The following is a 26,253-nucleotide window of genomic DNA, read 5'->3' as shown; positions in this document are numbered from 1 at the left end:
ATGTCGAGGTGAAAAGGTTACACTAATGGTGTAAGAATAAGTATAGTATAAACTCAACATGGACTTTGATGTTTGATACTAACATGTTTTGTATTTGTTATCTTACTTACTCATAATACCTTGCTTGTGAAATGGTTAATCTAGATTTGTGTTGAACAACCCTTGGTACAATAGATACTTGATCCTTTCATAGCCAACTGTATGGTATAACTGACACCTGTGCTATGAAAGGAACTTGATTTATTGTTAACATAAGTTATCATCATGAATACTTGACAACATTTACAAGTATTGACATTACTTAAATAAGATAATTAATATAATCATGTTAATAATTTATAATCCGATTGGAACATCCATTGTGTGTGCTTTCCAGTTGAGAAATATAAGGAGTTTATGTTATACTTATTTGAAATACCATTAGTGGAGCCTCTAACCTTGACAACTATTTTATCCTTGTTTAATCCTTACATCAATATCACATCTCAAAAGTTCTCTTTAACTCCTTTTCATTTAATGTTTATAATTTTATATAGTTAACCTCCTTGTGGTTTGACCATCGGTCTTGCTAAGTTATTTATTACGTCGACACTCCTGCACTTGGGATAAGACATCATTCATTTGATCGTGTCAAGTTTTTAGTGCCATTGCCGGGGAGGTAAATTAATGTATAAATTATAATATTTATTTTATTTTCTTTTTTCACTTTTCTTTTTTCTAACTTTTGTTTCTTTTGTTTTGTTTCTTTTTCTTTTTCTTTTTTTTTATTCTCTTCCTACACATGCATGAGAGTTTGGTCACGTACATTAAGTGGTAGACTTTATAGGGTATCTTCATCTTCTTTAGAAAGCATGGCTGAAGAAGATAACCAATAACTTCATAATGAGAATAATGAGAATAATCGTGTCAGAACACTTAGAGACCACATGAATCCAACAAGAACAAGTGCACCATCATGCATAGTTTTTCCTCCTGATGCATCTCACTTTAATTTTAAGCCAGACATTATTCAACTTTTACCTACTTTTCATGGCTTAGATCTAGAAAATCCATATTTGCATTTAAGGGAATTTGAGGAGGTCTGTAACACCTAAAATGACTTAAATTGTAGCATGAACACCATCAGATTAAAGCTTTTTCCTTTTTCATTAAAAGATAAAGCTAAAACATGGCTACAAAATCTTAGGTCAGGATCCATTCGTGCTTGGGATGAAATGCAACAACAATTTTTGAAGAAGTTTTTTCCTTCTCATAGAATAAACTCTTTCAAAAGACAAATCACCACTTTCACTCAAAAACCAGGAGAAACATTTTTATCAATGTTGAGATAGGTATAAAGACTTGCTTAATACCTGCCCTTATTATGGTTTTAAAACATGGAGATTGGTCTCACATTTTTATGAAGGATTAACACCTAAAGATAGGGAAATAGTAGAATTGATGTGCAATGGAACTTTTAAAGATAAAGACTGTGATGAAGCAATGGAGTACTTAGACTTGTTAACTGAAAATGCTCAAAATTAGGACACCGCAGGCACTTATAAGGCACCAGGTAAAACTCAACCTCATACATCTAATGGAGGTATATACAACCTTAAGGAAGATCATGACCTACAAGCCAAATTTGCATCTTTAGTTAGAAAAGTCAAGGCACTAGAATTAAAAAAGAATGGTCAATTAAAATTTGTTCAGGACATTGTGTGTCAAATCTGTGAAACTGATGACCACACAATAAAAGATTGTCTAACTTTGCCTTCTTTTAGAGAATGTCTCCATGAACAAGTCCATGCTTTAAACAGTTTTCAAAGGCCCAATCATAACCCACACTCACAAACATACAACCCTTGTTGGAAAAATCATTCAAACTTCAGTTGGAAGAGTAGTACCAATAATGCACAAACTTCACAGCCACCATTTTTAAGCCCACCATAATTTTCAAAATTCTCATGGATATGCACCTCCTTATGCTTTCCCTCTTAGAAGAAATCTTGAGGAAACATTGCATGCATTTTAGGGAATGTCTGCATGAACAAGCCCATGCTTTAAACAGTTTCCAAAGGCCCAATCATAACCCACACTCGCAAACATACAACCATGGTTGAAGAAATCATCCAAACTTCAATTGGAAGAGTAGTACCAATAATGCACAAACTTCATAACCACCATTTCAAGCCCACCATAATTTCCAAAATTCTCATGGATATGCACCTCCTTATGCTCCCCTTCCTAGAAGAAATCTTGAGGAAACATTGCATGCATTCATTGAAAAGTAAGAGGCAATCAACACTTAACTTGCTTAAACCATGATAGATTTTAAAGATACTCTTGCAAAATTCACATATGCTCTTAGTTTTTGGGAGAAAGGCAAGTTTCCATCTTAACCACAGCAAAATCCTAAAGGACAATACAATTCAAGTGTAAGCAGCTCTGAAAGCCAATACATGGATCAAGTCCAATTAGTCATTACTCTTCGTGGTAGTAAGGTTATTGAAATACCCATTCTTGAACCTTGTGAGAAAGATGATGAGTTAATCTCCGAGGGTAAGGAAGGGGTTGAACCTGAACATTACAAAAGAAAGATTGATTCCCCACCAGCACTTCCATTTCCTCATACCATGACCAAACAAAGTCAATCACAATTCTAAAATCTTTAAAATTTTCATACATGAAGAAGAAATCAAGGACAAGAAAGGCACCGACAATGTTGTCGCGAATCATTTGTCAAAATTTAGAATAGATTCGACATCTGACATCACACAAATCGATGATTACTTTCCTGACGAATCCTTACTTTCTCTTAGTTCAATGCCTTGGTTCACTAATTTTTTTCAATTTTCTTACTTCAAGATATTTGCCAGCTCACTATAGTACCCAAGATAAAAGAAAGTTCTTGAGCGAAGTGAAGAACTTTTATTGGGATGACCCTTATTTATTCAAATATTGTCCTTATCAAATATTTTGAAGATGTATTTCCAACAATGAGGTAAATAGTGTCATTAAATTTTGTCATTTTAAGGCACGTGGGGGTCATTTCTCATCAAAAAAGACAGTTGCAAATATCTTACTATGTGGATTTTATTAGCCCACCGTGCTCAAGGACACATATACGTTCTGCAAAACCTGTGAAAATTGTCAAAAGTTAGGATTTATTTCAAATTATAAAGAGTCCTTAAATAATCTGCTATTGACTCTTGGGACGCACCTTAATGGAGATGTGCATAGTGCAATTCACGATTTATGGCCCCATTTTCATGAAGAACATGCTTGACATAGTCTTGGGAATTTAACTAAAAAAGACCTTGTTTGCTAGTTTTTAAGAAAACTGGATGGGAAGCTTATCCTCGACCCATAAAGAGCATTTAAACCGTTCTTGGACATAAAACCAAGGGAAGATGTGAGCCACAATCACAACTACTTGTACATACACATGCTTTTACAAAAAAAAAAGAGTCTAGCTGGCCTACACATAGGTGGTATGATTGCATTTTCAATTTCTCATCTATAAATCTTCTTTTCTTTCCCTTCATTTCTACTTAACCCATACAACCACCAAGAATAGAAGAGTGTAACAAATGGAGGTATCCTCGACTCTTACAATAAAAAAATATTTGTGTTTTTGGTGGATCCTATCCTGGGAAAGACAAAGAGTTTATAGAATCAGCAAATCATCTTGGTCGGGTACTAGTTGAGAGAAAGATTCATTTAGTGTATGTGGGAGACAACCTTGGGTTAAAGGGGAGCGTGTCAATAGCAGTATTTTTAGGAGGCAGTCAAGTCTTGGGGGTCGTCCCCAAAGCTTTAGCAAAAGAGGACATCATTGGAAAAACAATTGGAGAAGAATTATAGGTCTCCGCAATGTTTGAACGCCTGAATACAATGTTTAAACACGCTGATGCCTTCATTGCTTTATCTGGTGGTCTTGGCACATTAGAAGAGATATTTCATATTTCCTCATGGGCCCAGCTAAACATTCACCACAAACTTATAGGTTTGCTAAATGTCAATGGCTTTTATAATAATTTACTATCTTTTCTTGATCATGCTGTGGAACAACAATTTCTAACATTTTCAGCACAACAAATCCTCATCTCTACTGCTATTACTGAGCAATTGATTTATGAACTATAATCTTTCAACCCTGTAGTTGATTCCTCCATGAGTTATATAAATTGGTCAACTATGGAAAGCCATAAAAACCTTAGATTGGATTTGAGCTTTTGTTTGTAAAACCTTGTGTCTTTTGGTATGTATTAATAGCATATTATTGTGTTTTGTTATTTCTTGTAATTGTTTAAGTATGTTTCAGTTTTGTCAATAGTTGTTGTTTCAAGTAATGTCTTCCATACTCTATCTTTCTACCTTATGACATTGAGGACAATGTTTCATTTTGGTTAGGGGGAGAGGGCAGTAGTTGAGGATAGTAGTTGATAATAATAAAAAAAACACTTTCTTTTTGTTGTTATTAAATTCATTTGACCGAACTGTTATTAGGATAGCAAAGTAAGGAGGAATTTTATTGAATCTTGAGACGCATCTTAGTAAACATTTTCTAATGGTTATTTGCAATATTCATAACAAGGTCTATCACACACTTCTCATGAAATATTCAGGTTTACAAACCCTTGCATTGCTATCAATTGATTCTGCTCAAATACTTAGTTAACAAGTATTTATAAACTATCATTTTCACACACACACACTTTAACAAATGATTGTGGGTTGCATATTGGATTATTACATTACTTATGTTTTTTTGTTAAAGGTAACAACTAAGGGAAGGGATAGTATGGAAATAAAAGAAGAAGAAGAAGAAGAAGAAATAATAATAATAATAAATAAATAAGAACGTAGATAAGTTTGGTTTCGTAGCCTCCCTAACCTAAAAAATTAAGTCCCAAGGGGTGTCTTAACACCTAATACCCTAAAGTCGACTGACTTGCGAGCTATTGACCTAAAGATTGTTACATAGAATAAGGAGAAAAACTTAAGGAAATCAAACATTGCACTATCTACATATTAGTATCTGAAACCCGAGTTACTGAGATTGAAGGGGTGTCTCAACACCTAATGCCCTAAGACCAACTGCTCTAGGAGTCATTAGCTTAAAGCTCGCTACATGGGTTAAGGATACATTATGTTTTATTTAAAAAAATGAAAATAATAATAATAATAATCCCAACCTAAGGGAGTTAACCTTAGAAAAATATTAGAACAAAATATTGTTTTCTAATGCAACCATATTATTGGATATTGATGGGACATCAGAAGATTAGTCATAGTGATTGAATTTAATCTAACTTCAATTTGATTTTACCTATCCTTTCTCGAGTATGAGCAAGAGCTAAGTGTGGGGGTATTTGATGCAACCATATTATTCGATAGTTTCACCCACATTTAACTAGTGTTTTGCCTATGTTTTGTATATAAAATGTCTTGATATTCTTTGTTTTATGTTTTGAAGGCACTTTTGGATGAAAGATGCAAAAAGGAGTAAATTGGAGATAATTGGCAGATTTGACCTTCAGTCGATGTTTTGTGCAGAGCGTGAGCTCTATAGGTCAAAATAAAGTGATTCCAGTGGCATTAAAAAGCTAACATCCATACCTTTCTGGAAATCTAAGGCAAGAAAATAAAATGAAGAAGAGCATGGAAATTGCAGCTTTCCAAATCAAATCTCGCAATCTGCCAGTGTTGACTCAAAGGTCTATAAACGCTCCAAATTTCAGCCAAAAATGATGTCATATGAGGGAGATATGATTTTTCAAATATGACAACTAAATTCTACCAGCAAACAGGTTTTGTGAAGAAACAAGTCCAAATTACGTTCCGAAGCATCTAAACCGATATCTAAGTTTTTATTTCAGCAATTTAGCTCCTCTAAGTCAAAGCTTGAAGATTTCATGCAAGGCTATTTCTCCTTTTTAAGGAAAATAGTTATTGAAGTACTTAAATGTAAATTATCTACTTAAGGGAGGACTATTTTGTAAAATAGAGACTAGGGTTTCCTAGGATATAAAAAGAATGAGAGAAGAGAAGGGGGGCAGCCAGCCAAGAGGAGAAAAACGCCTCCCCTCCTCTAAGAAACTCGAAATTATACATTCTTCCTTCTTTTTGATTAGTTGTTAACAAACATGCAAGGCTAAACACTTTTTCTTGGTTGCAAGAACACAAAAACCTTCAGATTTCAAGATTTGTGATATTTATTTTACCTTTTCTTTTTAGTTTATATGATGAATATGTTTATTCTCCTATGCTTATTTTTTCTATGATTGTTTATTTTAATTGCTAGAGCGGACTCTAAGTTATTATTGTAGACAATATATTGCTAAGTTTGATATCAAAACCGGAGTTGTGTATATGAACTTGTGAAGCAACTTAGTTCAATAATTGTAGCGGATCTACGTTATTAATCTTAGGGAGAACATTCAATCAAATCAAACATAGATTGCGAACAATTATGTTTTCTTGATTAATCAACTTATCTAGTTCTTAAGGCTGCCATTGAATTAAATTACTAGTGCTAACACTATGGTTATTTGATGGTTAGGGTTAGTTATACGGTGGATCCGTTAACTAACTAGTGTTAATAAGAGATAAATATTCAAAATATAAATTGATGTTTCGTTTCCATGATCAATTCTGATTTCCGTAGGTGGATGTGTGCTTGCGACCAAGGTTTGTTCTCTTGATAATTTTCTGATTTTATTTAATTTTGCTTGATAGTTTTCTGTTTTCTTTTGCTTTGGCCTAGATAACATCCAAAACCCCCCTAAATTGCATATCATCTAGCATAAAAATCTGACTTGAACCTTCTTCGTGGGATCGACCATTTGCTTGCTCTATACTATCTTGTGTGTTGTGTTTGAAGCTAGGGTAATTAATTTGTGTGACCACAACATCGCAATATTTTCTTATAAGAAAAGCCCCATAATCTATGTTTTCATACATTCAGCACATAAAAAGAAGGTTTATTATCTTGATTAAAAAAGTATGGAGCAGATATATGAATCTAATGAGAGTTTGTTGATTTGAATATAATAATGGACGTTAAATGATAAATGCCTTGTTTTTTAATGTCGCAAATTGTTTTAACGCTTTGATTACTAGAGACTAGTAATAAGCTAGTCGGGAGGTGTGATTAGTTCTTAAAAGTGCATTTTTATCAAGGTTTTATATCATCATATTACACTTAAAGTATCATTAAATTCCCTAACTTGAGCATGTTTTATAATAGCAAGTACAATAACATAAGATATCTTTAATTTTATGGTAAATGCTCTTTGTAAATGTAGGCATATCTCACAAATCAAAGGATTGATTGATTAACTACTAAAATTGAGAAGACAAAAGGAGGGCTAAGCTTAAAGAAGAGATGCCTGGTTCAATTCAAACTAGAACACCATTCGGTTATTGGATCATAAATGGAGCTGTAGAACTTGGATTTAGGTCTTGTTTATATGGATAGAAAGCTAAAACATAGGCCTAAACCTTTCATGAAGAGTCCAAGATTTAAAAAGGTCGTTTTCAAGTTCAAATTATAGCAACAAAAGAGAAGTTGAAATTTGTCTTGTAGCCTAGACACTATTCGATGTTCGAGCCATATCTCGAGTTCTAGAAGTCTAAATGAGCTCATTCTTATTTGTTGGAAAGCGAAGACAAATTACCAGGCCTTTCATGAAGAAGATCATTTCAAATTCTGATGTTAACAATGACGTTGTGGCCTGCCAACAAAGTCAAGAGTTGGCCACCAACTCTTTTGTTAGTCATCAAATCAATAGTTCTGAATTTTTGCCTATAAAAGGAGGTATTTGCCATGCATTTTGTAAATCCCGGGAAAATCAAGGCTGGATTAAATTAAAGAAAATAAACTAAACTAAAAAGAAGTGAGGGGAAAACGAATACATTTAAAGAAAATAGGGCGTAAATGCAAATAAGAATAATTATAGAGCATAAATACTCATCTTCTCATCAAGAGTAGAATCTGCAGCCATCGTAAAGATAGAAAAGAGGGAGTTTTTGTATCCATTTTTACAAATCAAGAGAGAAACACCAAAATTTCAAGAACCTATTCAAGATTAAGGGTTATAGGTAGAATAAACACTGGTGGGCAAAGGATTAACAAGAAGAGAAGAAGGGAGGGCCGACTGTCATTAGAAAGAAAAGGAGGGAATTGAAGATCAAAACCTTGATTCATATCGAATAAGGTGTTCTAAACATGGCCTTATGAGTCATTTCAAAATCGATTATGAATTGATGCTTGGATGTTGAATTATAGATTATTCTTAGACTTGAATTGAGGGAAAAGTATGAGTTGCTAAATTAATAACTTCATGTGTTGGGTGTAAATGGAAAGGTTAACGAATCTGGACAGTTTCGTCTCTTGACTTTCAGAGGGATTTCAGGTAAGGGGATGAAGGAATTAGGATCAGGTTCCGTCATAGAAATTGTAATTTTGGATGTTGACTAACTAAGAAAATTGGTCTTACTTAATTTAGAGTTATAGAACTCCAGCTATGGGTCACCAACCAAGACTGGGTCATGACAGACCCTATAGGGTAGTAGGTCTGATTCGTTGATGAGAAATTTTGACTATCTTGGAGGAAGAATTGGGTCCTCCTTCCTTAAGAGAACTTGTAGCCTCATGTCTTAGCTTTCCAATGAGATCAATCTTGCTTAAAACTGAGTTCTATAACTCTAGATATAGTTAAAAATCTAAGGAGAGATCATACAGTAACGGTTCAAAAATAAGATAGTAACAGGTGGACAGTAATAATCTAACTATTTGTTGATGAGCGATTTTGACTGTTTTAGAGTCAGAATTGGGTTCTCTTTCCTTAGAGAACTTATAGCTCCATGTCTTAGATTTCCAAAGACACCAATCTCACTTAAAATGGAGTTCTATAACTCTAGATATGGTTTGAGGAGAGGTCAGACAGTAACAGTTCAAAAACAAGACAGTAACAATTGGACAGTAATAGTCCAAATGTTTGTTGATGAGGAATTTTAACTGTCTTAGAGGCAGAATTGGGTTCTCCTTCTTTAAAGAACTTGTATCCTCATGTCTTAGCTTTCCAAATAGACCAATCTCACTTCAAACAATGTTCTATAACTCTAGATATAGTTAAAAATATGAGGAGAGGTCAGACAGTAATGGTTCAAAAACAAGACAATAACAGTTGGACAGTAACAGTCCAAATGTTTGTTGATGAGCAATTTTGACTGTTTTAGAACAGAATTGGGTTCTCCTTCTTTTAGAGAACTTGTAGCTGTTGCGATGTCGCGGTCGCACAAATTAATTACCCTAGCTTAAAACACAACACACAAGATAGTATATTGCAAGCAAGTGGTCGATCCCACGAGGAAGGCTCAAGTCAGATTTTTATGCTAAATGATATGCACTTTGGGGGGGCATTTGGACGTTATCTAGGCTAAAGCAAAAGAAAACTATCAAACAAAGTTTAATCAACCAATTACATTCATGATTAATTTTTGTTCAAGTTTAATCAAGCTAATAATAGATGATTAGCTTTGGCTAATGGCATCCTAGATGGATGATAGAGTTGCGTTGATGATTAGCTTTAGCTAATGGCATCCTAGACGGATGGTTGGGTTGTATTGATGGCTAATGGCATCCTAGATGTATGGTCGGGTTGCGTTGATGATTAGCTTCGACTAAAGGCATCTTAGATGGATGGTCGGGTTACATGGATGATTAGTCTAAGTTAATGGCATCCTAGTGGGATGGGCGGGTTAAATATGATGATTAGCTTTGGCCAATGGTATCCTAGATGGATGTTAGAGTTAATTATGATGATTGGTTTTGGCTAACGGTATTTATAAGAGATAATGGATTGGTTTTTGTGATTAGTTTTGGTTAATGACTTCTAAGATGAATAACCGAGTTTGGATGTTGCAATTAGCTACGACTAAAAGCATCCAAGATGGACGACCAGGTTAAAGTGAAGGAATTAACCCTGATCAATGTTTAAACTTCAGTTCCACAACTCTTATGGAGAGGTTAGGGCGTATAAGTGAGAATAATACACTTAACGAAATAATAAGGATTGTACAATGCATGTGAGAAGTAAGAGAAGGAATGCACCCATTTTATGTTGATAACAAAAAGTAAAAATAACGTTCTTCTAGTTGTTTATTATTATGTTTAGATTATTTACAATTTTTGTATCCATGTTGTTTTTGTAACAAGGACATCACACAATCCAGGTGCGTAGGAAAGCTCATTCTACGGGCTCACATACTTTGAAAGGTACTATGTAGTAGTATGTTTTAGGTGTTATATGTTTGAGAAGAACGAATGAGCTACTTGAATATTCGTGATTCGACACTTTTGTAAAGACTTGTATCGAAAATTGTAATGGAATACAGATGTGAAAGTACGATCTTGCAAACATGATGTGGTGAATGGATGAATGTGATCTTTTCTTTTATGAGAATGTTGTATTATGAATTCTCATGAGTATTGCACTATACTAAGAGATGAATTCTGTTACGATAAACCCTAAACACCATTGCGAGAATGTGTATTGTCACTTTTTATGGGATGTTGATTTACTTTACCCCATGTGGGTTGTGCCTTGCTAATGAATGAATCAGATTAATCAAGGCTTGCTCTTTATTATTACAAATCCTCTTGAAGTCCACCTTAGCCCATGTATCTTGAAGAAGTCCATTGAAAGCTTCTTTGAACTTTTTAGCCCTAAGCCTAGTAACTGGACCAACTGGAACCTCCAATGGATCCTTTGATGGTTTTATACCGACATTTAGGCATCTTGGTTTTCAGATCAGGATCATTTTCTTGCTTGCTCTCTCTCTTTGTAATGTTTAAGTTCTATTTCATGTTATATTTTCATTAATTTCTTGTTTATGCTTCTCATTTTCTTTACTACTCTTAGTTAACTTATATCATAATTATGTTTTTATCTTGTTTATTTATGTTCTTCTTCTTCATTATGTCTAGCTAAGTTCATTATATCAAGGTGAAAAGGTTTCACTAATTGTGTTATAATAGTAGCATCATGAATACCTGAAAATATTTAAAAGTATTGGTGTTACTTAAATAAGATAATTAATATGATCATGTTAATACTTTATAACGAGTTATTAATGATAAATCATCCGATTGGATTTGAAATACCATTAGTGAAACTTCTAACCTTGACATTTGTTTTATCCTTGTTTAGTCTTTTCATCATTATCAAATTTCAAAGTTCTCTTCAACATCAAATCATTTTATTATTTGTAATTTATATAGTTCACCTCCTTGTGGTTCGACCCTGGTCTTGTCGGGTTATTTATTACTTCGACACTCCTGTACTTGAGAGAAGATATCAATCGTTTGGTCGTGTCATATCTCTTTTCTTTTTTCTTTCCTTTTTTTTGTAAATTTTTACTGCTTTTTTTATAGCAAATGTTGAGGGGACACAAACATTTTTAATTAGGAAACACTACGCATTGAAGAAAAAATTTCATTGCATCGAATGCACCAACTACTATAATAAAAACTTTTGTATTATTAATTTTGTTTTATTGTATATAATAATAAATATTTATTAGAAGTCCATGGTTATTGTTGTTACCCATTTTTGGGTTCCCATAAAAAAATGAGAAAATACAAAAAAAAAATATATCAAAAAATATTCAGAAGAAATTCAAGAAATAATAGGAGCGAGAAAAGGATGCTGGAATGCCGAAAAAATACCAAAATTGGTTGAGGAGATTCAAAAATGCAAAATGTTGAAATTTGATAGTGAGAGCCCTGTTGATAAGGAAAATTGAATTTGAGAAAGAAAAGTCCAAAATCAGATGTTTATGGACTCAATTAAATTTTATCCAAGGTTTAATTGAATTTATGGAGGGTTTGATTGCAAAAAAAATGATTTCTTAAGTCAATTTAGGCTTTTATTGGAAGAAATTAAACTTCTAGGGTCCAATTATAATTTTGAAGAGTTGATTTGGTCAAATCAGGGGCTTAATTGCATAATTATTGAAGTTTGATAGCCAATTAGGGACTTAATTGAAAGAATCTGAAACCAAGGACCAAGCTGGAAAAGGTACTAAAATCAAGGGGTCCAATTACAATTTTTCCGGGGGGGCTTGATTATAAAATTACAAAAATTCAATGAACAAATCAGAAGTATCTATTTGAATTTTGAAACGGTGCCATTTCTTGGACACTATTCATTGTCTCTTCCATGTAGCCGTTTTCAGCAGTAAAGGCTAAGGTGTTTTCTGCAGCATGGCGTCCGTTATGGAGCATGCTTTAAGGTTGTGATCCCTCTACATGCGGATCACAGCCGGCCGTTACCATTACAAGACTGTCTCTGGCTTATAAAAGCAGGATAAGAAGACTGAAAGAAGGGGAGAAAGGAGGAAGGAGACAACAGAAAAAGAAAACAGTGGGGGGAAAACGAGAGGGGAAAAACAAGAAAAAAGAGGGAGAGCCCGAGAGGAGAGATGGAGAGAGCATAAGGAAAACAGAGGGAGGGAAAAAGATTTTAAAATACACAAAAAGCAAAATACAGAGAGAAGGAAGAATAGAGGAAGAACTGAAGAAGAGAGTAGCTTCGACCTATCAGCTTCACCATCGTCTTCGTCCCCTAGCAACAGCTTCGCCTCCAGCTGCATCAGGGAACAGGAGAGAAGAAAACAAAAAAAAACAAAGAGGTAGATCGAGAAGGAGCAGAGAAGGGGAAGCAGAAGACAAAGATGAAAGGGAAGGAACCACAAGAAGAACAACAAACAAGAACAGAAAAAACAGGAACAATCAGAGCATATTGTCGCCTTCATTGCTTCTAGGTAAACTTCTCAAACTTTTACACTGTGCACTTGAAGATTAATTACACCGTGAATGTAGCAGCCTGCTAGCAGGCATGCGTGAACAATTCACGCATGCTTGCGGATAAAAACTGGCTGGGTCCAACCCTGCCATATGGGCCGGGCTGGGCCCAGCTAGAAAAAACAATTTCTTTAAAAATTATTTCAAAAAAAAATATGTGATTTTCCGCAAATATTTTACTGTATTTTGATCAATATTGGTTTGTATTTTTATACTGTAAATATACAAATCCGGTATTGAAATACTTGGTTTTTATCAAAACATAAAAAATAAAAAAAATAAAATGTTTTATTTTCATGCATACGGCCAAGTCTCTCTAAAAAAAATATAATAAAAAAATCATATTGTATCTTCATAAAAAAAAAGTTTTAGTATGCATTTTGGCTTTAATAACTAGTTTATTAAAGTCACGAGAACTGACCAATATTTCAAAAATTTCAAAAAAATTATTTGGTTTTCTTTTAATATCTGGGGTTACGACCTTATACGTAAGACGTATTTCAGATATTAAATTATTTGTTGATGTTAGAACGGTTAGGTTTTACCCAATAAGAAAAGGATTTTTTTATCAAAGAGAACTTTTCTTAAACCATAGACGAACCAACAACTAGAAAACACAACAAGACTTTAAATTTTATCAGACAATAAAACAATGCAGCTTACCTTAGGTAGAGCGTATTTGGGGTTCTAATACCTTTCATTCACGCAACCAGTCCCCATACCCGATCTCTGAGACCAGTTAGGGTTCATAGTGACCAAAATACTAGGTGGCGACTCCCATTCTATTTTTCCACTCATAAAAGACAAGAATTCTTTGTCTCCCCACACATTTGCTAGATTGATAAAATATAATAATTTTGAGGGTGGATGTTTTCGCCAGCGACGCCGCACACATGCGACTCCACTGGGGACCTTATGGACTAAGCTTTGTTTTTGTCTGATAATTATGTTTTGTTTGGTTTGCATGTTTTTTGTTAATAAGCTTATTTTATTTATTTATTTATTTTTACACGTTTGAATTTATGTACATTTATGTTCATGCATTGTATAGAACTGCCTCTTGCATCACATACTTTAATTTTTAGGAAGCACACACGATCTTATTAAGTTAGGTGGGGGATTAATGATCTGCCCTATGACCATTGGTTAGGGTTCAGATGCCTGAAACACTCAATTCATATTTGAGTGCCTACTTGGTAATGGTAGGCATACGTGCCTAAACTGTTCCTTGCAACGCCCCCACACTGTCTTTACGAAGATCGTCACTAGGCAGATATGGGACCTTTTTGAGACTAGATAGTCAACTTACCTTTTGTCTCACTTAATGAATAGAACATGTTCTTAGGTTGTGTGTTTTACCTTTTGTTTTGCATCAAAGTAAACCCTTTTTGAAGCATCTTGAACTCCAGACTTATGGTTGACACAATGGTCGTTACTTAGGAAATTTCCATTGTGGAGCAAAAATCACAATTCTTAGGGTTACAACCATATGTCAACTCTAGAAGGGCGAACTCATTATATAGGAACATACTCATACATTTATCATATATGAAACCAGGTTGAAACATAGGTCCCCCACCTAAGATTTGCTACACTTGAAAAATGGAAAATGAAGAAAGAGCCTATATGGAGGCCCATTATCAAAATGAAATTGAGAGCATCAAAGGTGAAGTAGCTAGACTTACAGATTTGCTTGAACAAGTGTTGAGAACCAAAAATGGAAAAGGGATTTTTGCACAAGCTCCTGTGAAACAACATCAATCCACGTCCTAGGGACATCTCAAAACTTGGGGGCAGGTTCAACAACAAAACAACATTTTGTGCCTATCACCCCTATCCCGTCAAGTCGAGCTCCCATCACCGTGGATTTAACAGCAAATGGACCCCCTAGCAATAGATCCACTGATTTTGTGAACTACAATAAGTTGTCTACTTTGGAAGAAAGATTAAGAGTAGTTGAGGGTAATGATTGGTTTGATCCCATGCAAGCAGCTGAAGTGTGTTTGGTACCAAACATCATAGTACCAAAGAACTTTAGGATACCAGAGTTCATCAAATACACTGGATTGGAATGTCCAAACACTCACCTTCGATCTTAATGCAATAAAATGGCTGAGGTGATTTATGATGAAAGGATGCTGATATACTTTTTCCAAGATAGTCTCACTGGATCTGCTCTGAGCTGATACATGAGACTAGACAATATCAAGATCAAGACATGGAAAGACCTGGTACACGCCATCTTGAAGCAGTATAAATTTAATATGGAAATTGCTCATGACAGAACCAACCTAATGGCTATGGAGAAAGAAAACCAAGAGTCTGTGAGGGCATACGCACAAAGATGGCGAGATAAGGCAATATATGTTTTACCTCCACTGATAGATACAGAAATGGTGATGTTGTTTGCCAACACCTTTCAATCCCTTTATTATGAGCATTTAATAGGATGCTCAGCTCAACATTTCTATGAAGTTGTGAGGATTGCTGAAAGAATTGAACAAGCTATGAAGAGAGGAAAGATTGAAGGTTCTGCCATGAATTCTAGAATAATGATGAGACTTTGAAGGTGGATGAATAAGAGGCAAGTTAAGTGTGTGATGTCATTAGCTATATTGTCCCCCAAACATTTTCAAAATGACAAGTGATCGAAAATGCTTGCTAGAAAAGCTGGTCCAAGAATAGCGATGAATTTTCGATTATATTGTTATGGAATTTTGCCATTTTGCATTTTGTTTTGGGATCACATCTTATTCTTTAACGAAATATATCTTTTATTTGTCTCTTTGTTGTTCTGAGGTCATGAGATGTTTAGTAGTTCATTTTTGATAAAATATTTTGATCGAACTCCAACATGCAATTAAGGCTAATTAATCTTGAAAGATTAAAAGTATATCAATATCCTACACATTCCACATACCTTGCCACAGGGGATGTGTATGAGGCCGGAGTTCATGTGTTTATCTATGGTCATACCAGGTTTGAGTAATCCGGGGCGGAATATAGATGTTTGTCTTTGTCCGTTGATTGATGAGTGTCCTCTTGAGCTTTGACTTATGATATCTTGAGGAAACATAATTTTGTTATGAGAGCGGCTTTGATGTGGACTATCAATGATTTTTCAGCTTATGCAATGCTTTCTGGTTGGAGCACGCATGGGAAACTAGCATGTCCATACTGCATGGAAAACAACAAGGCATTCACGCTAAGAAATGGAGGTAAAGCTTTTTTTTTTACTGTCACCGTCTTTTCTTGCCACATAATCATAGGTATAGAAAGAACAGAAAATATTTCTTTGTTGGCAGAGTTGAAAAGGATGTTGCACTCCTGCGTCTTTCTAGTGAAGAATTGCATGATGTTGTAAAATTATACGGTGACACTGTCTTTGGTCTCCAATCAGGAAAGCAGAAGTTCCCTGGTTTTGGTTTGACCTATAATTAGGTAAAGCGAAGTATCTTTTGGGAGCTTCCTTATTGGAAGACCAATCTTCTCCGCCATAACCTTGACGTCATGCATATTGATATTACAGTTAGATATCAAAGTATTTTCAATGAAGAAAAACAAAAAAATACCTTTATATATGAATTACATTGCAACTGTAATATCTAACTGTTCGAATGGGTACATCCATCTATACTGGATCGGTCCTCCAACTTTTGCCTCAAACGGTAGATGTATGGGGAGATTCTTCATTGAGTCAAAAAATGATGGAGGGAATATCATCTCAAGTTTGCATAGTGTCTCGACGATATTCGTTTCAAGCCTCTCAATGTGATTAATATTCAACTTGCTGGAGCATAAATCTCTAAAGAAATGCAGGGGCATAAATCTCCTCAACAATATAGGCCTCACATATCAAAGTTTAATTCAATGCAGGTACTTGTTCATTCTCAAGAAAAAGGTTAAGAACAAGGCGCATGTTGAGGCTTTGATATGTGAGGCCTATATTGTTGAGGAGATCTCAACATTTATCTCGTACTATTTTGAACCTCATCTGAGAACGAGAATCAATCACGTTCCATGTCATAATGATGGCGGTGAAGTGTCTTCTAGTGGGAACTTGTCAATATTCTCCAATCCTGAACGACCCACACCTAAAAATGTATTTGTGATGAGCACACAATTATGTTCTATTTAACTGTGATGAGCTGAGACCTATTATTCAGTAAGTGTATATATGTGTAATACTAATTAAACTTTGTCAATAATATACTATTAATTAGATATTGTAATATAATACACTCATTACCACTTGTAGGGAACATCGACAATATTTGCTGTCCAATAACTCACAGCTGACCAAATCTCAGATCTTTCAATTACAAGATGAACAATTTGCCACATGGTTCAGAACACATGTAAGCACTATCACAAACTTATTCTCATTTGCAAAATTATTATATACATGTCATTAGGTGATTCTCATTTACTGTTCATTGATGTACATTATATACAAGGTTTATCAAATGGAAAGGGGTGCTGCTAAAGTCATTATCTTCACTAAGCCTGGGCCCTGAAAGAAAAGTTAGGTGCTACAACGGGTATTTTGTCAATGCATATGTTTTCCATACTGAAGAATACGGGCATGGTAGAAAGACATACAACAACGGTGTTTGTGTTAAGAGATCGACTAGTAGTGATTTAGAAGTTGACTACTATGGTAGATTAGAAGAGGTCGTCGAACTGCAATATCATAGCGAGCAGAATAGAGTGTTTTTATTCAAATGCTATTGGTATGACACGACTGACAGAGAAATCAGAGTTGATCCGCACTATGGTCAGGTCGAAATCATCTCAAAAGCTAGACTCCGCAACGTAAACGATGTCTTTGTTTTCGCAAAACAATGTCAACAAGTTTATTACACATACACCCCTTCTTTTAGAAAGGATCGATCAAGAGTGGATTGGGTGTCCATTGTAAAAACAAAACCCAGGGGTCGTGTCGAGATTGTTTAGGATGAGAATGAAGACACAAGTGTGCGAGATGAAGTCTTTCAAGTTAGTTAGTTAGTTGAACCATATTGAGTTGCTCCTTCGGTTGACTTGGAAGAAAATTCAAATTTTTGTGTTTTCGATGATAGTCTTATTGATGTTGACGTAGAGGAGTTAAATGTTGTTTTGAGCTCTAGCGGACAAGCAAATGTCGATGAAGATGATGACCATATTGAAGATTGCGATGAAGGTGATGACTATTCAATTGATGATGAAGAAGAAGAAAATTCTGACTAACTATCATAATGAAGCCCTGTGTAAAACCCTTTTTTCATATAATATAGATTATGGATGATATATTTTGTAACATGAAATATGTATTGTTTAAGCATTGTTGTTATTGTTTTGTGCGATGAACAATTTATCATTTCAGTGTTTGCAGGAAGGTAAATAGGCAATACAAATATAATTTTTCTTGTACACTTACCGATGTCCATACCGACGGAATAACATCAGTCGACATTTCACAGAGAGTTCAAAAATAATTACTTCAAATGTCATAATTACCGACGTCCATGCTGACGGAATAAGGTGCGTTGGCATTTCAAAGAGAGTTCGAAAATAATCACTTGAAATGCCACAATCACCGATGAATTTACCAACGGCATAAAGATCATCAGTAAGTTGTCGGCAGATAATATTACCGAAAAAATCACCGATGGACTGTGTGAATTCCAAAGGGCGGTGCATTAAATGCATCTCTGACCGCGTGAGTTTTCCAACAGACTTACCAACGGAACGCAAAAAATATGGAGGGTGATTAAAAATGTTGGTGCAAAATTCAAAAATTACCGATGGATTTTTGAACGTCACCGACGGAATAAATTAAAATAATATTTTTTTTTATTTTTCTTCAGTGAATCCGTCGGTAAAACTGCCGTATAAATCTCAGCGATCGCCCCTTTAGTTCATTTTTTCATCTCTTCCGTTCTTCACCTTCAATTTTGAATTTTTTCCCCTGATTTCTTCAAGGCTTTCACCTACAATCTCTAGCGAGTGTTCTTGTGAATCTTCATCAAATTAAAAGGTATGTGTTTCCTCTATTTCATTTACTTTAAGATTTTTTTTTTGTTTTAGCTATTTTTCCTTTTTTGGTGTTTTTTTTTTGGTGTATTTTTATAATGTTGATAACGTCTTGAAATCAACACATTATTAAGGAAAGCATGTTTCATTCCTAAAGTCTATAATTTTTTTTTTGAATTTATTGAATATATTTTATTGTTGTATTGGCATAATTATTGAATAATTTGTTGAATTGTAATTGTTAATATTGAATTTACCTTAGAATAAGTAATTGAATATGTTGGAATAATTAGTAATTTTACTACATTATTGCATGATTTGTGTTTAATTATTTGCATTAATTTTAATTGTTAGTCTAGAGTTTTTGTTGAATTTATTAAATATTTTTTATTGTTTGTATTTATATAATGATTGAATAATTTGTTGAATTGTAATTGTTAATGTTGAATTTACCTTAAAATAAGTAATTGAATATGTTGGAATAATTAGTAATTTTACTACATTATTGCATGATTTGTGTTTAATTATTTGCATTAATTTTAATTATTAGTTTAGAGTTTTTTTTTTTAATTTATTGAATATTTTTTATTGTTTGTATTTATATAATGATTGAATATGTTGTTAATGTTGAATTTACCTTGTAATTAGTATGAATGTTATATGTATAGATGTTATGTTATATACAATATTAGTATAGATAGAGTCAATTGGTTGTGGCTTTTGTCAATATTTGTCGGTTTGTGGATTTGGGTAGTATCCAATATAAGAGAGGTCCTGTTGAATTTTTTTTAACATTCAAAGTTAATTATATAATTATTTGTATACAATTGTGTAGATGCATAGAACGAAAACCAGAGTTGGTCGCTCATGTATGGTCGCAACTAGTTCTTCTAGCAGTGAGGATGTCATATCCTTAGGTGCCTCTCAAGAAGAGGCACCTACACCAACCGCACCGCCAATCGATGCTGCCTCTTCCAGCGCGAGTTCATAACGCAGAAGTGGCATGCCTTCACAGCAGAATCAGTTCACCCATAAGTACAAGGCACAGTGCAAGGACGATCTTTCAATGTAAGTTTGTTAAGGTTTTAGTTTTTTCTTTTAAATTATAAAATAATTTATGAACAACTAATCAATATTTCATGAATTTAATTTATTTTCATGTTCACAAACATTGAGGCTGCTTGAATAATATCATCGGCGTTTAAATCGTCGATGGAGAATCCATTATTTCAATGGAGTCAGGTATCCAGACATCCTGAATGGATACCTCAAATCGATGCATGGTTTAACAGATTTGAGGTTAGTGTTAATTTCTAATTTCCAGCTTATTTCTAATAATTTATTAATATAATTGTAAATAAATTATTATTTTTATTTATCTAATTATTTATACACAACACAAATTCACCTGGGATAGGGCGCATGACACAGTTGTGAGGACGGTGTGGGAAAATCACGTGGCAACTAGGTAACATCGAAAACAATACAAGATTTTTTTAGAAATTTTTTTTTCAATTTCTAATTTCTTGCTATGGAAGTAGATTGCGTGATTTTTGGTATGAATCACAAAAAAAATCGCGAGAGATAGGGGTCTTCAAGGCTAGAACGACGTGGCGGTTTGGAGGGATTTCAAACTGATATACATCCAAGAAGATATATGGCCACACTATCTTGAGCACGTGACGTCTGAGCGACTTACACGACGCTCACAGTCCGGTGCTGGCAATCGGAATCGGCCAATTCATGGCTCGGTGACAACGCACACCGGCGACTCTGTTCCATTTGTTGCACAAGCGAAATGGATAGTAAGATTAATTTAAATGAAATATATCGTTAGATTAATTTGTTGTTAATTAATCTTTTTTCATTTTAGGCTACGTCTCTTGGACGTGAGCCGAGCCTGATGGAGCTGTTTGTGGAGACGCACGTGTGGAGTCAAGACCGCCAAAAGGGGGCGCAACAGTTCGTTGACAACCGTGCTCAACACTTCGTGGTATGTTTGTTCAACCATTTTATTTTGTAAGTTATTATTTTTATAGAATTAAATATGATGATTAATTTTTTTATTTTCAGGAGACCTATAATAGCCAGTTGAGGGAGAGATATGGGGACGATCCTTTGACCCATCCGGAATTCGATCTGGATTTGTGGATGGAGGTTGGATTGTCTAGTGGACCCGATAAAAATCAGGTTTACGGGCTCTCCAACACTACGGCCGAGAACTTGCAGGCGGCCCGTAGTGTTTCAACCGTTGGGAGCTCCCAATCAGTATTGAGTAGCTAATCTGAGTTTGTGGCCTTGCAGCAACATACGACTCAGCTCACCGAAAAATACGACCACCTATCAACGGAGCATGCACAACTCAAAGTGGAGCATGCATAACAAAAAGCGGAGGATGCACAACGGTATGCACAACTCAAAGCAGAGCATGCACAACTATATGCCCAACAAAAAGTGGAGCATGACCAGCTTTGTGAATTTGTCATGAACATGGCATCACAGAGTGGTGATACATGTGAGCCTCCTCCTCCTCCTCTAGCTCCACCATTATGTTAGTTTGTAATGAATATTATTTAATTTTATTTCTTTTGTTTTTTGATGTTTTTATTTGTATAATTGGTATTTTTATTACCATTAATTTATATAATTTTATATTATGTATTCTAAGTAATTTTTTAAAAAGATATTTAAAAATAATCACTGTAAACCCCGGGAAAAATAATAAATAAATAAAAGTGAAGAAATTCATGCATATGTTTAAATAAAAATAGAAATTCAGAAACTTTTGAATATAAATTTCCGGGCGAAATAATTCGAGACATTAAAATAAACCCGATACTGTTGAGGGTTGGATTTAATTGAAGAGAATAATACACTTGTAGGAAATAAGGGAAAATATAGAGTATAAATACTCTCTCCTCACCAAGACAATTTGTAGGAACCATAAGGAGAGAAAATATGGAGTTTTATACCCATTCTCGAGAAATCAAGAGAGAAACACTAAAATTTCAAGAACCTATCCAAGATTAAGAGCTTAAAGATGGGATAAACACTTGAGAGCAAAGGATTACCAGAAATTGAACAAGAAAAAAGACAAGAGGGAAATTGAACAAGAAGAAAAGAAAGGGAGTTGAAAATCTTTAACTGGTTGAAGATCAAAATCTTAATTTGTACCGGGTAAGGTATTCTAAACATGATATTAAAAATATTTATTTTTTTTTAATTCGATGAAGAATTGATGCCTTGATATTGAATCATAGGTTAGAGTTCTTAGACATAAAGTAGAAAAAAAGTACTTATTGTTGAGATTAAGTTAATTCATATGTGTGGTATGTAGTTTATGAAAAGTATTGTGTGAAGGGGAGGGGGAGACGAATCTAGATAGACTTGTCTCCTAACTTTCGATGAGATTTCAGGTAGGAGGATGAGGGGATTAGGATTGGGTTTCCCATAGAAATTGTAGATTTGAATGTTAGCTAACCAAGGAAACTGGTCTTGCTCAATTTGGAAATGTAGAACTCCAGTTATGGGTTACTAACTGAGACTGAGTCGTGACTGATTATGCAGGGCAGTAGGACTAATTAGTAAATGAACAATTTTGACTATCTTGGAGGCAAAACTGGGTTCTCCTCCCTCAGAGAACTAGTAGCCTCGTGTCTTAGCTTTCTAACGAGATCAATCTCAGTTAAAATGGAGTTTTAGAACTTTAGATATAGTTAAAAATCTGATGAGTGTTCAAACAGTAACAGTTGGAAATTGGACAGTAACAGTTCAAAGTCAAACAATAACGGTTGGAAAAGTCAAACAGGAACAGTTGGAAAAGTCAAACAGCAACGGTTGGAAAAGTCAAACAGTAACAATTGAAAAAGTCAAATAGTAACGGTGGAAAAGTCAGACAATAACGGTTAGAAAAGTCAAATGGTAACAATTGAAAAAGTCAGACTGTAACAATTGGAAAAGTCAAACAGTAACAGTTCAAAGTCAGACAGTAACAGTTGAAAAGTAGACAGTAACAGTTCAAAATTAGACAATAACAGTTGGAAATTGGACAGTAACAGTTCAAAGTTAGACAATAACAGTAGACTTTCACGTGAATACTATAAATAAGAATATAAAAGAATTGAGTCATACGAACACTTGTATATTGAGATATTAACTCTGAAAATATCCATGATATATGTATGTATGTTATTATGAGGAAATGAACATGCATAGAAAGTAGCATATGAGTGATGGATGAATATGAATTCTCTATAATATCGGCTTGAAAGAATCATAACAAAAAAAAAACTTCCTTGTGATTCAGGAGGAGCAACCAGGATTGGATCTTCGGTTAGGGGAGGTCGCGAACAGGCGAAGCAGGTGCGTGATTTTCCCTCCTATTTACACTTATACAATTTAGAACCCTTCTGGTGAATGCAATTATAATAAATATCGTGTTTAATGTAAATAAAGCCTAGTGTATTTACAAGATTAGCTTCAGCTAATAGCATCCGTGATAGGTTTGTCGGGATATGATTTACATGATTAGCTTCGGCTAATGGCATCCGTGATAGGATTGTCGGGATATGATTTACACGATTAGCTTCGACTAATGGCATCCGTGATAGGATTGTCAGGATATGATTGACACGATTAGCTTCGGCTATCTTCGGCTAATGGCATCTGTGATAGGATTGTCAGGATATGATTGACACGATTAGCTTCGGCTATCTTCGGCTAATGGCATCCGTGATAGGATTGCCGGGATATGATTTACACGATTAGCTTCGGCTAATGGCATCCGTGATAATATGATTTACACGATTAGCTTCGGCTAATGGCATCCGTGATAATATGATTTACACGATTAGCTTCGGCTAATGGCATCCGTGATAGGATTGTCGGGATATGATTTACACGATTAGCTTCGGCTATCTTCGGCTAATGGCATCCGTGATAGGATTGTCAGGATATGATTGACACGATTAGCTTCGGCTATCTTCGGCTAATGGCATCCGTGATAGGATTGCCGGGATATGATTTACACGATTAGCTTCGGCTAATGGCATCCATGATAATATGATTTACACGATTAGCTTCGGCTAATGGCATCCGTGATAGGATTGCCGGGAATTGAATTACAGGATTAAACCTTACAAGGTCACCCAGTTGATGCAAGTAAATAAGATTATTCAATTAAGAATATACAGATGTGTGTTAATTGGGTTTAAAAGATGTACAAGCAAAATATAACTTCTTTGTTAGAATTCTCATGGATTTGATAGAAAGTTAATACTTCATTCGTATTCATTACATGAGCATACATATATTCTTTATCAATATAATGGTATGTTTATTTATGTAACAGGTCCATCAAACATTCAGGAAGATCATTAGTTTAGGACTCTACTTTGTGAAGCTTATGTAAATATTTAACTTAAAACAAAAGGGAATTAACGTGTTTATGTAGTATACTTTTGTGCAAACCTTGATGTATTTATAAAGGTTTAGCTTAGCATGTAGTATTTTTAGTTATCTAGTAATTAACCATTTTGAAATATTTAAGAACACTTTTTATATTATAAATACTTTCTTTGCATGTTAGTATTCCTTTTCCTTTAAATTTTATGATATGATGTGTTGGACTATATTCATATTGAACTTACTTGTAGGATATATATATTGTGTGGATTGTATGAGATGTGGAATTATGAGGTTTGATATAAGGTCCGGAATTAAGGGACCTTGTGATGATGGGTTGATTGAGTAAACTGATAGTAGTCGATAACTTGGGATGTCCTAAATGCAAACGAAACTCTGCTGATTTTTGAAAAAAAAAATATTTACCCTCAAATAAAGAGGATATGTTGGAATCTTTTAACATTGATCGAGTTGTATAGTCGAACTATTACAGTTGGTATCAGAGCCCTGGTATAGGTTTTGGGAAGAAAAAAAAAGGGGGTTGTTGATGTTCATTAATTTATTGCGGGATGGTACGTACCCGTCAAGAGATTAGAACAGATCTATCCTCTGCAGGAAGGGGGAATAGAAATATAGACTTTTCTGAGGGGTAAGAAGAGAGCCCTTTGGAAGATACTGCTTCACATGCACCGGTAGTATCGACTCAAGTAGGGCATGAAGAATCGTCAGGACCTTAAATTAGACAGGCACCAAGGCAAACTGGGGATGTTCAGCCGGCCATGTCAGCCCCGCGGGAACGAGTAGAGGAGCCCCCTCATACTACACATGCAGGGCCATCTGTTTCTTATGTTGATCCGATGCTCTTGGCCCAGCTAGTTAAAGCAGTAATGGAAGGTATGGCTAATGTTGCCACTCCTATGCCAGCACCCCTACCTGCACCCATCATACCAACCGTTTTAGAAGCAGTTACAACTACTAATAACGTGGTACAACTAGTTCGTTTGGTGAAAAGTATGAGAGAAATGGTTTGTGAACCCTACTCAGGTGAACAGAATGCTGAAGTGGCGGGAAGGTGGATTAGAAAGGTGGAGAAAACCATGATTCAAATTAAGATACCACATGACCTGTGGGTAGATTGTGCTACTCAATTACTATCAGACGGTGCTATGACTTGGTGGGAGACAGTTCAGTTGAGGAGGGCTACAAAAACCCTATCTTGGGATGACTTCAAGATAGAGTTTGAGAATCAATATTACTCCAAATATCATCGGAAGATGAAGGAACAAGAATTCCTAGCTTTGAGACAGGAGGGAATGTCAGTACTTGAGTATGAGAGACGATTTCATGACCTCTCACTATTCGCACCATATTATGTCCCATCAGAACAACACATGATAGAAAAGTTAAGGGATGGCTTCAGACAAGAATTGAAGCAGGGGTTAATTGCTTTGCAGTTCAAGATAGTAAGGGACCTAATTGAAGTAGCACAAGCCTTGGAGGCTTGTATGGAAGAAGGCCAACATAGTCATGGGGGTGCAAGAAAATGAAAGGATATGGAATTTTTAGGCAGGCCACCACTTCCAAAGAAAGGTAGAGGCGAACAGTTCCTTCAATTCAAGAAAAAAGGGGGGACGTCAACTAGCTTCCGACAGGATATTGGTGGGAGCTCGGGAAGTGGTCAGACCCGCTCTAGGGCTACAACTGCAAGGGGGCATAATGATCAGAAGGAAATTGGCTACCCTCGATGTGCTCAGTGTGAACAAAGACACCCCGGGAGTTGTATGGTTTCTCCTGGACGATGCTATATATGTCGAGGAGAAGGTCATAAATGGAAAACCTGTCAGTAATTGGGAAGAGGATGTCATCACTGTGGTGAGAAGGGTCACTTTAAAAGGGAGTGCCCCCAGTTAAACACTGAATAGCCTCAAAGACATAGGCAGCAAAGTCAGAGTCATCAGCAGTCTATCACAGTAAACAGA

General features: G+C 35.1%; 1 pseudogene; it reads left to right on the top strand.

The window, feature by feature from the left end:
• LOC133682451 (uncharacterized) overlaps positions 1-26,253 on the top strand; it is a 155,080-nt pseudogene that overhangs the window by 125,998 nt on the left and 2,829 nt on the right.

Source organism: Populus nigra, chromosome 2, assembly GCF_951802175.1.
Source record: "Populus nigra chromosome 2, ddPopNigr1.1, whole genome shotgun sequence".
NCBI lineage: Eukaryota > Viridiplantae > Streptophyta > Magnoliopsida > Malpighiales > Salicaceae > Populus > Populus nigra.
Note: the sequence above shows the minus strand (reverse complement) of the source record. Positions and strands in the feature narration are given on the sequence as shown.